Raw genomic sequence first — 12,208 nt, 5'->3', positions numbered from 1 at the left:
ATAAAATTTTTTATACTAAAATTTAAAAATTTATTTTGTGTTTTTAATTATTATTTTTTTTAATATTTCATGCCAAACTCAAATGACGAAATTCTGGAGAATCTAGTGTAAAAAAATTTTGTTTTTTACAATCCTAATGGATTTGATTTGGTTACATGATTTTTCTAAGGAAAATTTGGTAAGCTCTATAGAACTTGAATTGCAAAGCAAACAAATCAGATATAAATATTCATGTTTATTCATTTAGTTTATAAATCAGTAATCCAATGAAAAAGTTGAATTCCTCTTTTGAAAGAATTCCATTTTGATTCCTGGCAAGCCCATCAGCACAATTTGGAGCCTAAACCCGTACAAATAATTTTATTTAAAATAAAAAAATAAAACACTACCCAAAAATAGTGATGAAGAAACTTAGAATTTTTTAACGATTTCTGGCAAGAGTAATCCTCTTTTCTAAAAAAAAAATACGCATCAAAGTTGTAGATGGGCCAAAATACTACTAAATGCCCAAAAATTTAACCCTCTAGTTGAATTTTACTTTTCAAGTGGAAAAACGGTAGTAAGTTATGAGTAGAAAACTTTTTTACGCATGCAAAAAAACAGTTTATTACCAAATTTTTTTCAAGTCCGTTTTGCCCGAACACCCTTCAATTTTGAGATAAATGCAAAACAACTCCAAAAAAGTCATAAAAATTCAAACAAAATGCAGTCACAGCTCAAAACTAGAGGGTGACAGGGCCAAACGGACTTGAAATTCGGATACAGCGTGCCCAAAAACATATAAAAAGATAGGTCTGGTTCCTGGTACATGACACTTTTTTTTTTTTTGTATGCCAGTGTTATTTTTACACAATCTTGATTTTTTTTACTTTATAAGGTATTTAATTCATATTGGAGCCTAACGTAAATGTCCAGGGGAATTTCGCTTCCCTCGGAATATATTTTTAGCATGAAATTGTTTGTGTGATCGTGAATCACCCTCGGAATTTATTTATAAAGGAAAAAAAATCTTATGAAATGACAGTTAAATTTACCAGGAAAACTTATATTGCCTATTATACCAATAAACTCCAAGGGAAACTTTAAAGGATCATTTTCGTTCCCATGTTCAAAACATGCGAAAAAATACTAGGGAAATTTGTATTCATGATTTTTATATTACGTTTCATGGAGGTGGAAAATTTGATGTTTAGGCATTTTCTTAAATCAAAATAGCATTTTTCGCATTTACCAATTGAAATAATAGGCACGCATGTCATTCCGGGAACGCTTGTTTTAAGGTATATTTAGATTAAAATTTAGTTTTTTTTGGTAATAATATGATAAAGTATCGAGGCCACTACAACATAATCTCAAAAATTATTTCGTTTTACTTTGTGACAAAAAATAAAAAAAATAAATTAAGGTCAAAACGTCATTTTCGGGAACGCTCTTAGAATGTGAATAAATAATTTTTTTTTGCATTTTTTTGGTATTTTTAATCAGTATCATATCTAAGTATTGCTGTAATACACACTTTTATCAAAAAAGTTACCAAAAAACCAAAAAAAAAATTTCTTTTTGGCCTAAGTATTACGGACGTGCCTGAAAGCATTTTTTGTAGAAATTGGTCTTTAAACCAAGAAATAAAGTTATATTGGATTTATTAAAGAACTACCATATTCAATATAATGATACATCATGCACATTAATAATACTTCTACAGTCTACACCTCTAAAGTCGTTTTTGAAGAGATCATCATCATTTCGATTAATGCTTTTCTAGTACGAATTTTTGGGGTTTTGCGTTAAATTCGAGAATACACTTTTTTGAACTCTGCCAATTTATGAACGATAAATTATAGCTAGAGAAAACATTTGAACATGGAATTTGTATCATTATCGAAAGATTCAATTTTAAATAATTCGAACTTCGAAATTTCTCACTTCCATGATTTTGACCCTTATAACCGTACCTACTTACTATTAGTCAAAATTCGCTAAATTAAAAAAGAAAACACTTTCTACTAACATTATAACTTACTTACCATTTTTCGACCTTCTCAAGGATTTGAGGAGAACAACGCAACGCGAAAAAGATTGAAACTAAAAATATTTTTTTCGAGAAAATAAATCCTTCCATTCATTGAAAAAATTCAATCAAATTAATCTGGTTCAAAATTTGCCAAGGCATTCTTTTGGAATCAGATATTATCATCCTTTTTTATTCAAAGACTACATAGTTATTATACCTACTAGGTATAACTTAGAATTGCCGTATTTTGTCCTTATTTTATAAAAGTCCACAATTGCTTTAATATTCGACAATGCCTTTGGCCTTTCTTTAAAATTAAATTTAATTAATTCTAAGAGAGTGTGCCAGAGTTGTCATAATAAATCAAATATCTGACAAAATATTATGTTCCTAGTTTCGATCTTTTGTTGACATTTCATACTCTTCTTCTCCATTCACAACTACATACTTTTGATTCAATTTAAAATTTATTCAATTAAAATGAGTAATGGATGTTGCTAACACACACATCATACAACACTTTACATATCTCTCTGACAAAATACCATATCTCGTCTAGGACATAGTAAAATAAAACAACCCAAAAAAAAAAAAAAAACTCACATATTCATAAACCTCATCAGACGAGAAAGAGAAAAGTTCAAAAATACCAATTAACAACTCGTTTTCAACATTCCAAGTTGTAAGCTTGGAATGGGAAAAATTTGTACGCCGCCCTTTGCTCTCTGCACAGAAAACACCACCACAAACACAATAGCAAAAATATTTTTGTTAGATTTTGTTCGTTGGTTTGGTCATAGTTTTTTTTTTTTTTAAGTTTGTTTTTCTTTTGTTTTTTTTTTTTTTACAGAAAGTATGAACATTTTTCCTCTCCTAACACATATCGCTCACATTCGTAACTATGACATTGATCAAAAGCGCAATGAAATAGGGAAATGAAATAGTTGTGGAATCGCTCCTAGCGACCACCACAAAAAAGCTGCTTCCATGATAGCCTTCACACAGCTTAGCCATGCTTAGCCTTTCTTCATTGTGTCTGCCTTTGAACTATTATATGGCAAGTGTATAACTTTGGCCCACCCTTGGGTAGGAATTTGTCAGGCAAAGAACCGTATCGTATCGTCGTCGTAGAAGAAGGAGAAGGCGCATCATTTCTCCATTTGACTTTTGTTGGTTACGAGAGAACGGTGCGGGTAATAACTATTTTGAAATAGAACAGGGATGTTATTTCAAAAATGAGGGAAATAAAGTTCAGCCGAAAGGTAAACTTAGACTTATCTTGGATCTGTCAGATTTCGGAAATTTGATAGGAAAGTTACCTTCTTAAAGAATGAAAATATCATTTTGAAGAACCGGTTCTATTGTCCTTGAGTCCTTTTCATTTGAAGGAGTTATATAACATCCCTGGAACAATTCTTCCCTCCTACAACCTGGACGCACGGCTTGTCTATATGCTAGGCATTCAGCGCGAACAAATTGCTCCCAACCGCCCATAAATTTCCGACAATTGTGATAAATCAAGACGATGAACTTCTTGCAGCTATCACGTTGAGCTTTAGCCACTTTTTCACTCTTCCGCTTTAGAATACAGTGGTGTTCTCTGTGTGCTTGAGTTTATGCTGTGCAATGTGCACGCGCGGTGTTAGCACAATGTGTGTCAGTGTGTATTTGAAAAAAAAAAAAAAAAAACAGGAAGAGGCAAGAAAAAAAAAAAAGGATTTGCACTCCAGTGTCATAGATGATGGACGATAATGTGCTCTTTAAGTTTCCGGAACTTAGCTTAGTTACACTATGTCTTTGCTTTCTGTGATGCACACAGGAAATTTTGTTGCCACCAAGCTAGAGTACTGAGTGAGAAAAAAAAAATAAACTAGAAGAGAGAAAGGCTTCACAAAATTGGACAAAGAAACGAGTGACTGATTTCTTATCTCAAATGGGTGACAAATGATTGAGTCACGTGGATGGCTTTTTATCCATTCATTTCTATCCTGTGTCTGTGAGTTCAAAAAAAAAAAAAAAAATGTTGTCAGGTCTTCACTGTCGTTATGTCGTCGTTGTCGTAGAAAAACTGTTTTTTTTTTTTTGTCTTCTGTTGACAATCCTAATCTATGGGGTTATGGGGTATTTCCTGTTGGAAAAAAAGGTAAATGAAGTGTGCAAGAATTTGTAGAATGTTCATAATCATGTGCATTATTGACAAAAAAGGGTAAAAGAAAAATTCATTTCATGTGTGTGTACAACATACCTATTAAAGATTTTTTGTTTTTTTTGTGTAGTCCTATTCAGGTAACAATTTAAATATTTTGACTTTTCATGGAAGGAGTGTATATTTTATACCAAAACATACAAAATTTGTTATCTCGAGACAGCAAAAAATTTAAAAAAAACCATTAGTTGAATATTGAAATTGTCATTAAAAAAAACTTTGTTCAACCTGTTTAATAGAACAAAATGATACGTATACACCACAGTGACCCACATATTTGCTTCTTTTGATATAGCTTTGAAAATTTTTCCTCGAACTTTCAGTCTAAAGTTTCAAATTAAAGTAATGTCGAGGATGATGACTACACCTCGTCTGTTGACAGAATAAAAAATAATCTCAATTCAGTCTTAGAAGAAAACCATTCACTTTCATTTTAATTACACAATGATCAATGTACCTAGTTCTTTTTTAGTTTTAACAACTGCAATCTTTTGATTTCTTGTATATAAAAATGAATTTGCTAAAAAAAAACTTAAATTTTTAGAGCCGTTTTGTTTTAAATAATAATTTCTAATACTTACATATATAGAAATTTTTTAACATTTGGTCAAAAAAAAGTTGGTATGCAATTTTTAAGAAAATATAATTCAACACAAAAACAAAATTTCTATAAAATTCATAAAATTTTTCAAAAAATTTATTTTTCAAAAATTTTTAAACATTTTTTAAAAATTCAAAACTATGGTTTTTTGAAGTTTGTATAATAATTTTTCTATAGTAATTACTTTCTGCTAGAACTACATTAAAACACAAAGTGAAAATAGTACAAAAATGTTTTAAATATTCCAATTTTTTAAATCTATAAATGTGACATCATATAATTTTTTTTTTGTTATTTGTACTTTTTGTACTTTTTAAACTTTTTGTACTTTTTCATTTTTTGTGTTTTGATAAACATAGTTCTAGTTTTACGAGAAATTCGTGTATAAAAAACATTTTTATGGTAGGTAGGTACTACCGTTAACGGTACAATTTTTTTTTTTTATTTCAAAAGTTGGCTCTCATGTCTAATACTGCACACAAAAATTTTAATCAAAAATCGTTAGAGCTGTTTTGAAAAATAGTAACTTTTCTATTTCCGTTATAAATGACATTCACCGTTTATTTTGAACCTAACACAAAATTTCAAGTTTTCCTCTAGGGAATCACCCAAAACTGTTTACTACCAAGTTTGAAGAAAATCCCTCTAGTATTTAGTTAACGCTGTAGCTCGAGGTACATACAGACGGACAGACGGACAGACAGACAGACAGTATGGCGGGACCCACTTTTTTGGCCACTAAACTTGTACTGTACCTAGGACTTATGTAAATATATCACAAGTTAAGAAAGGAGAAAGAGGAAAGTTAACATTCAAGTACTTTATCTTTCAACATTATGGTCACAAAAATTGAATACGGCTAAAATTGGATAAAATATTGACTTTCAAAATATACTGTTTTTGGTCTTTTTGAGCCATTTTTCTTTGACACATGTTTTGAAAAATGGTGATTAGCATTGGTAAAATTGAATTAATTCGTTTTTTTTTTAAATTACATCTGTATCATTTAAACCATAAAACCACTTAATGCAAGAAATATCTGCAAAACTTAGAAAATATTAAAACAAATAGATTTATTTCATTTTAAACATTTTCTAAAATTAGAAAATAGTTTTGAAATTAAGGATAAATGAGATTGTTTTTTTTAGAAAATAGAGGTATACATTAACAAAGATAAAAACATACAAAACCTAATTACAACTTGTAAAATGTGGTAAAGAAAAATGGCTCAAATAGACCAAAAACAGTATATTTTGAAAGTCCATATTTTATCCAATTTCAGCCCTATTCAATTTTTGTGACCATAATGTTGAAAGATTGTTGAAAATGAAAAACTATCACTGAATACATTCATCAAACTATGTAAACATTGTATATCTTGAGAAACGTCATCTAATGAATTATATCTAATAAAGTCATTCTAATTTATAACCTACTCCGTTGCACTTTTCTTAACAGGTTATGGGCCTTTAAAGTCACGATTTAAATTAGTTTCAATTAATATTTCAATTAAATAAATGCACAATTAGAAAATTTAGAAATTGTTTAATAAAACAAAGTAATTTTTTGTAAATAATTGTACGCGATTCCATAGTTTTTTTGTCGATTAATATCCTGATAGGTAAGAAATGGCTTCATCATCGATCTCATTTCCATTCGAGAAGCTGCGTGGTCGCGAGAACTTCGACACATGGAAGCGAACTGCGAAGTCATACCTGGTTATAAGACACTGCTGGAAGATAATCGAAACAGGATTACCTGCAGTTCCGAACGACAAAGATTTGGAATTGAATGAGCGTGCATTAGCTGAGATAACCTTAATGATTGATCCAAGTAACTTTGCACATATCGCAACGTGTACTGTGGCAAAAAATGCTTGGAATGCTCTGGTTTCAGCGTATGATGACAGTGGTTTAACGAGAAAAGTTGAATTGCTTAAACAATTGGTACAACTCAAGTTAACCGACTGCGAATCAATGCAAGAATATATCAATACGATGGTGCTTACGTCACTCAAAGTCCAAAGCGCCGGCTTAAATATTGACGATGAATTGACAGCATCTCTCATGCTTGCTGGGCTGCCTGATGATTTTCGGGCACTGGTTTTGGCAGTGGAAAATTCCAAAACGAAGCTTACTGTCGACGTCGTAAAAAACTTACTGCTCCAAGATGTAAAGTTTGATAACAAAGGTACTGATAGCGCACTTTACACAAAAAAGAAAGCAACTCCAGCCAGATATCGTTGCCATACGTGTAAGCAGGTTGGTCATTTTAGCAAATCTTGTCCGAATAGAAACAAGAAGTCTAGCACTAGCAGCGACAAAAATAGGACAGATAAAGTTTTATTTGCTTCTCTGTTTGTCAACAACAAAAGTTCTTCAGACTGGTTTGTTGATTCAGGAGCTACGACTCATATGACGAATGAAGAAAATTTGCTGTTCAATAAAAAACAGCCGGTCACAAACAAAGAAGTCATCGTTGCAAATAATCACAAAGTGTCTGTGAAGTGTTCTGGAGACGTAAAATTCATTTTGGAAAATAAAAAGTTCAATGCTGTGTTAAAAAATGTCGAGTACTTACCTGAACTATGTGCTAACCTCCTTTCAGTGCGACAGATGACTAAAAATGGCAACAAAGTGGTATTTAAGCATGACATTTGTAAAATCTATGACGATGAAAGTAATTTAATTGCTACAGCAAGTGCTATAAATGATTTGTATCGTCTAAATTGTGAACCTATGAAAGTGAGAGCACATAACGAACAAGCACTGTCAGTGGCGAATTCATATGATTTGTGGCATCGTAGGTTAGGTCATATTTGTGCCAATAACCTAACCAAAGTAATGAATTCTTCATCGGGTGTCAAATTCTCTGCGGCGAATAATGAAAAATGCATTGTTTGCATTAAAGGTAAACAAACTCGTGCACCTTTTAAAGACACTGGAACTCGTGCAAATGGTCTTCTTGATTTAGTGCATTCTGATGTCATGGGACCGCTGAAGTCAAAATCATTTTCTGGAGCGAGATTTTTGGTGACATTCGTCGACGACTTTAGTCGCAAAGTGTTTGTGGTGCCCATTAAGCAAAAATCTGATGTGTTTGGCGAGTTTGTAAGGTTCAAGAACCTAGTTGAAAATCAGTGCTCAACGAAAATCAAAGTGTTCCGTACTGACAACGGGACTGAGTATACTGGAACTGTTTTCAAAAGTTTTTTGAAAAAAAATGGTATTTTACACCAAAAAACTGCTGTTTATACGCCCGAACAGAATGGCGTTGCGGAACGTATCAACCGCACTATAATTGAAAGGGTGCGTTGTATGCTGTTGGATTCCGGTTTAAGCAACAAGTTCTGGGCAGAAGCAGCCACAACTGCAGCTTTCTTGGTGAATCGAGTACCTTGTAGAAACAACGATTGTTCACCAGAAGAAATTTGGTCAAGGCGAAAGCCAGATTTGGGACACCTTCGTATCTTTGGCTGCAAAGCTATGGCGCACGTTCCCAAAGAAAAGCGGACTAAACTAGAAGCAAAGTCAGTAGAGTGTATCCTACTTGGGTACAGTGCTGAATCGAAAGCTTATCGATTATTTAATCCTTTGACGCAGAAAATAATAACGAGTCGAGATGTCATATTCATGGAATCAGATAGCAAGGTAACTTCAAATGAAAACAACAATATTAATACTTTTGTTTCACCCTTAGTTGACCTTTCGGACGATGAAGAGAACTCCATTGTCAATTCAGGGGAAGAAGTATTACAAGAATTGCCAATATCTAGTTTGAAAGCTGAACCCCATGAAGCTTCATCCAATCATGATACTATTACGAGTGACCATTCAGACTATGATGATGCTGATGACCAAACATTTGTTCCGGATGAAAATGTGACTATACCAGAATATGAAGACTCGGTGCGGCGTTCTGAACGAATTATGACTCTGGAGAGGCCAAACTACAATCTTGTAGCAACAGATCAAATTCTATGTGACCCTGGAACTCCCAAAGAAGCTTTATCGAGTTGTGATGCCAAGCTATGGAAAAACGCGATGCAAGAAGAGTTTGACTCATTGCTTTTAAATGAAACCTGGACCTTAACTGAGTTGCCGCCTGGTAAGAAGGTGATTAGTTCCAAATGGGTGTTCAAAACTAAATTTGACACTGAAGGTAAACCCATTCGACGGAAGGCAAGGTTGGTCGTGAAGGGTTTTTGTCAGCAAAAAGGGATTGACTACACGGAGACCTTCGCACCTGTGGTGAGGTACACATCAATCCGCTATTTGTTGGCTTTAGCAGCAAGACACGATCTTCTTGTGCATCAGATGGATGCTGTTACGGCATTTTTAAACGGCGAGTTAAAAGAAGACATTTATATGACTCAGCCAAGCTGTTTTGAAGATGGTTCCGATCGAGTATGTAAGCTGCATAAATCTCTCTATGGACTCAAGCAATCCAGTAGAGTGTGGAATGAGAAGCTCAATCAGGTTCTGATAAATATGGGCTTAAGTCGCAGCGATGTCGATCAGTGCATATATTTTCGATATTCTGGAGAGCAGATGTTATTCATTGCCATTTATGTCGATGATGTGCTGATTTTCTCGAACTCACTTGAACTGGTGAATAATTTGAAGGATGAGCTGTCAAAAAACTTCAAAATGAAAGATATGGGCGAAGCCTCATCAGTTTTGGGAATAAGGATCCAGCGAAGTAAGTCGTCATTAAAAATCGATCAATCTCAGTATATTTCAGATATTTTGAGACGCTTCAACATGGATGACTGCAACCCTGTCTCCACGCCGGTAGACCTTAATCAAAAACTGTCTTCAGATATGTGCCCCAAAGATGATAATGAAAAACAACGAATGAAGGATGTGCCTTATATGCAGGCAATAGGCTGTTTGCTCTTTGCTGCCGAAATTACACGCCCCGACATCTGCTACGCCGTGAATTTACTGAGTAGATTTGGTACGAATCCAGGGAAGGCGCACTGGGCAGCTGTCAAACGTGTGTTGAGGTACCTGAAGGGCACTATTGACAAAGGCATTGTTTATCAGAAGGAAGCGTGTGATATGGCTGGATTCTGTGATGCAGACTGGGCTGGCGATATGGATGCCAGGCGCTCTACAACTGGGTATGTGTTTACATTCCAAGCAGGTGCTATATCATGGGCTACGAAACGTCAACGAACTGTCGCGCTTTCTTCGACCGAAGCAGAGGTTATGTCAGTTGTTGCTGCTATCCAAGAGTCTGTCTGGCTTAAACGCCTGGAAGGTGAGCTATCTCCTGATACACAAAAAACAATGGTACTTCATTGCGACAATAAGAGTGCTATCCACATCGCTTCAAATAACTCTTATTCGCCAAGAACAAAACATGTTGATATCAAGGCAAAATTTATTCGCGAAAAGTTAGAGAATTCAGAAGTCAAACTGCAATACCTTCCAACAGATCAGATGTTAGCAGACATTCTCACAAAAGGCGTACCTACTGCAAAACAAATTTATTTTACTAATAATTTTGGTTTAAAGTAACATGTAAAATGTTTTCTATATTTTCAAAGAACTTTATTTAGTAATGTACATAGTATTTACTTCATAACATATACTTATACATATTTATATATTTAATACTTTTCACATATTGTTTAAATGAATTATATATAGTTAAATAACTTTCAGACAATATTTACATCGTTAATTTCAGATTTAATTGTTAACCTTTTTTTGTATAATTAAAAATGAATTACTTTAAAATAATGAATAGTTCTTCAGGGAAGGTGTTGAAAATGAAAAACTATCACTGAATACATTCATCAAACTATGTAAACATTGTATATCTTGAGAAACGTCATCTAATGAATTATATCTAATAAAGTCATTCTAATTTATAACCTACTCCGTTGCACTTTTCTTAACAAAGATAAAGTATTTTCTTTTCTCCGGTAGGGGAGAGTGGGGCTCAAAGTAACAGGGGTAAGAATTAACAGTTAAAAAAAGCGATGTTCCTTTCAATATTAAGAAACGAGTAAAGGAGAAAAATGCTCAATTTTTCCATATCTACCGGCACATTTTCTTCAGTTGAAGATTAGACGACAGGGTGAGACAGGCGTAAAGGAGAAAAATGCTCAATTTTTCCATATCTACCGACATATTTTTTTCAGTTGAAGATTAGACGACAGGGTGAGAAGTTATACTAGTGGTGCCCAAAAAAAGCATGTTTGTTACTTTTTTTTTAAATTTTATTTTTGGTCTACCTATTTACCCGAAAAAGATAGAGTGTTAAGTGTTTTTTTGTTATGCAATTGTGTTTTAGCTCAAATTGCGTGTATATGTTATGTCTATATCGGTTTCGCTTTTTTTTTTTAAATTGATTTTGTTTGAAAAATTACATGCTGGGGCTAGTTGTAACATTTTTCCGGGGCAAGTTGTACCATGTAAAAACCTACCTATACTGAATCCATACATTAACAAAGATAAAAACATACAAAGCCTTATTACAACTTGTAAAATGTGGTAAAGAAAAATGGCTCAAATAGACCAAAAACAGTATATTTTAAAAGTCCATATTTTATCCAATTTTAGCCCTATTCAATTTTTGTGACCATAATGTTGAAAGATAAAGTATTTTCTTTTCTCCGTTACATGTTAAATATCTATTAATGCTTATAGGATAGCTTATAGAAAATAGACTTTTTAGTAAAAAGCTTCAAAAATTTTCTTTTTTTTTTCTTTTTTGAATAGTTTTTCTTAAGTTTTTTACAATATTTTAATTTAAAAAAAATTTTAAAAAGAAATATATTGATAGGAAATTTAATTATGTACAAAAAATTACTTAATAAAAATTTTCAGATTCGGCTTCCTTTTCAAGTTAGAGACAAAAACACAAAAAGTAACAAAAAGAGTCGAAAATATTGATCGTTACAAAAATTATCACATCTTTATAACATATTCATAGATTTTAAAGAAAATTACACATACCTACAAAATAGAAAACTATGAGGATTAAAAAGATTTAGATTTTTTATTGCAGCAAGAATTTTTTTTTGCAAAAATTTCTTTTATACATTTTTTTTTTAATGTTTTATACATTGCACTTAAACATCTGGAGTGACCCAAAAAAAGTTGTTCCAGTGTTTGTTGCTTATTTATTCATTATATTTTTTTGTTCAGATTAATCGTTTATTACTCAAGATATAGCCCGAATACTAAGTATGCTGAAAAAAAAAACACAAAAAACCTTGAAAAATCATATCTCGAAAACCTATCCATAAACATTTTTTTATATAAGATTTTCGAGTTTTCTGGGCTCAAATCTATATGAAAAGTATAATGGCACTTGGTGTTAAAAAAAAATTTATTTTTTTGTAAACTAGTTTATATCAAACATCTTAAAA

The sequence above is a fragment of the Episyrphus balteatus genome, chromosome 3 (assembly GCF_945859705.1).
Source record: "Episyrphus balteatus chromosome 3, idEpiBalt1.1, whole genome shotgun sequence".
NCBI lineage: Eukaryota > Metazoa > Arthropoda > Insecta > Diptera > Syrphidae > Episyrphus > Episyrphus balteatus.
This window is presented reverse-complemented; position numbering follows the sequence as displayed.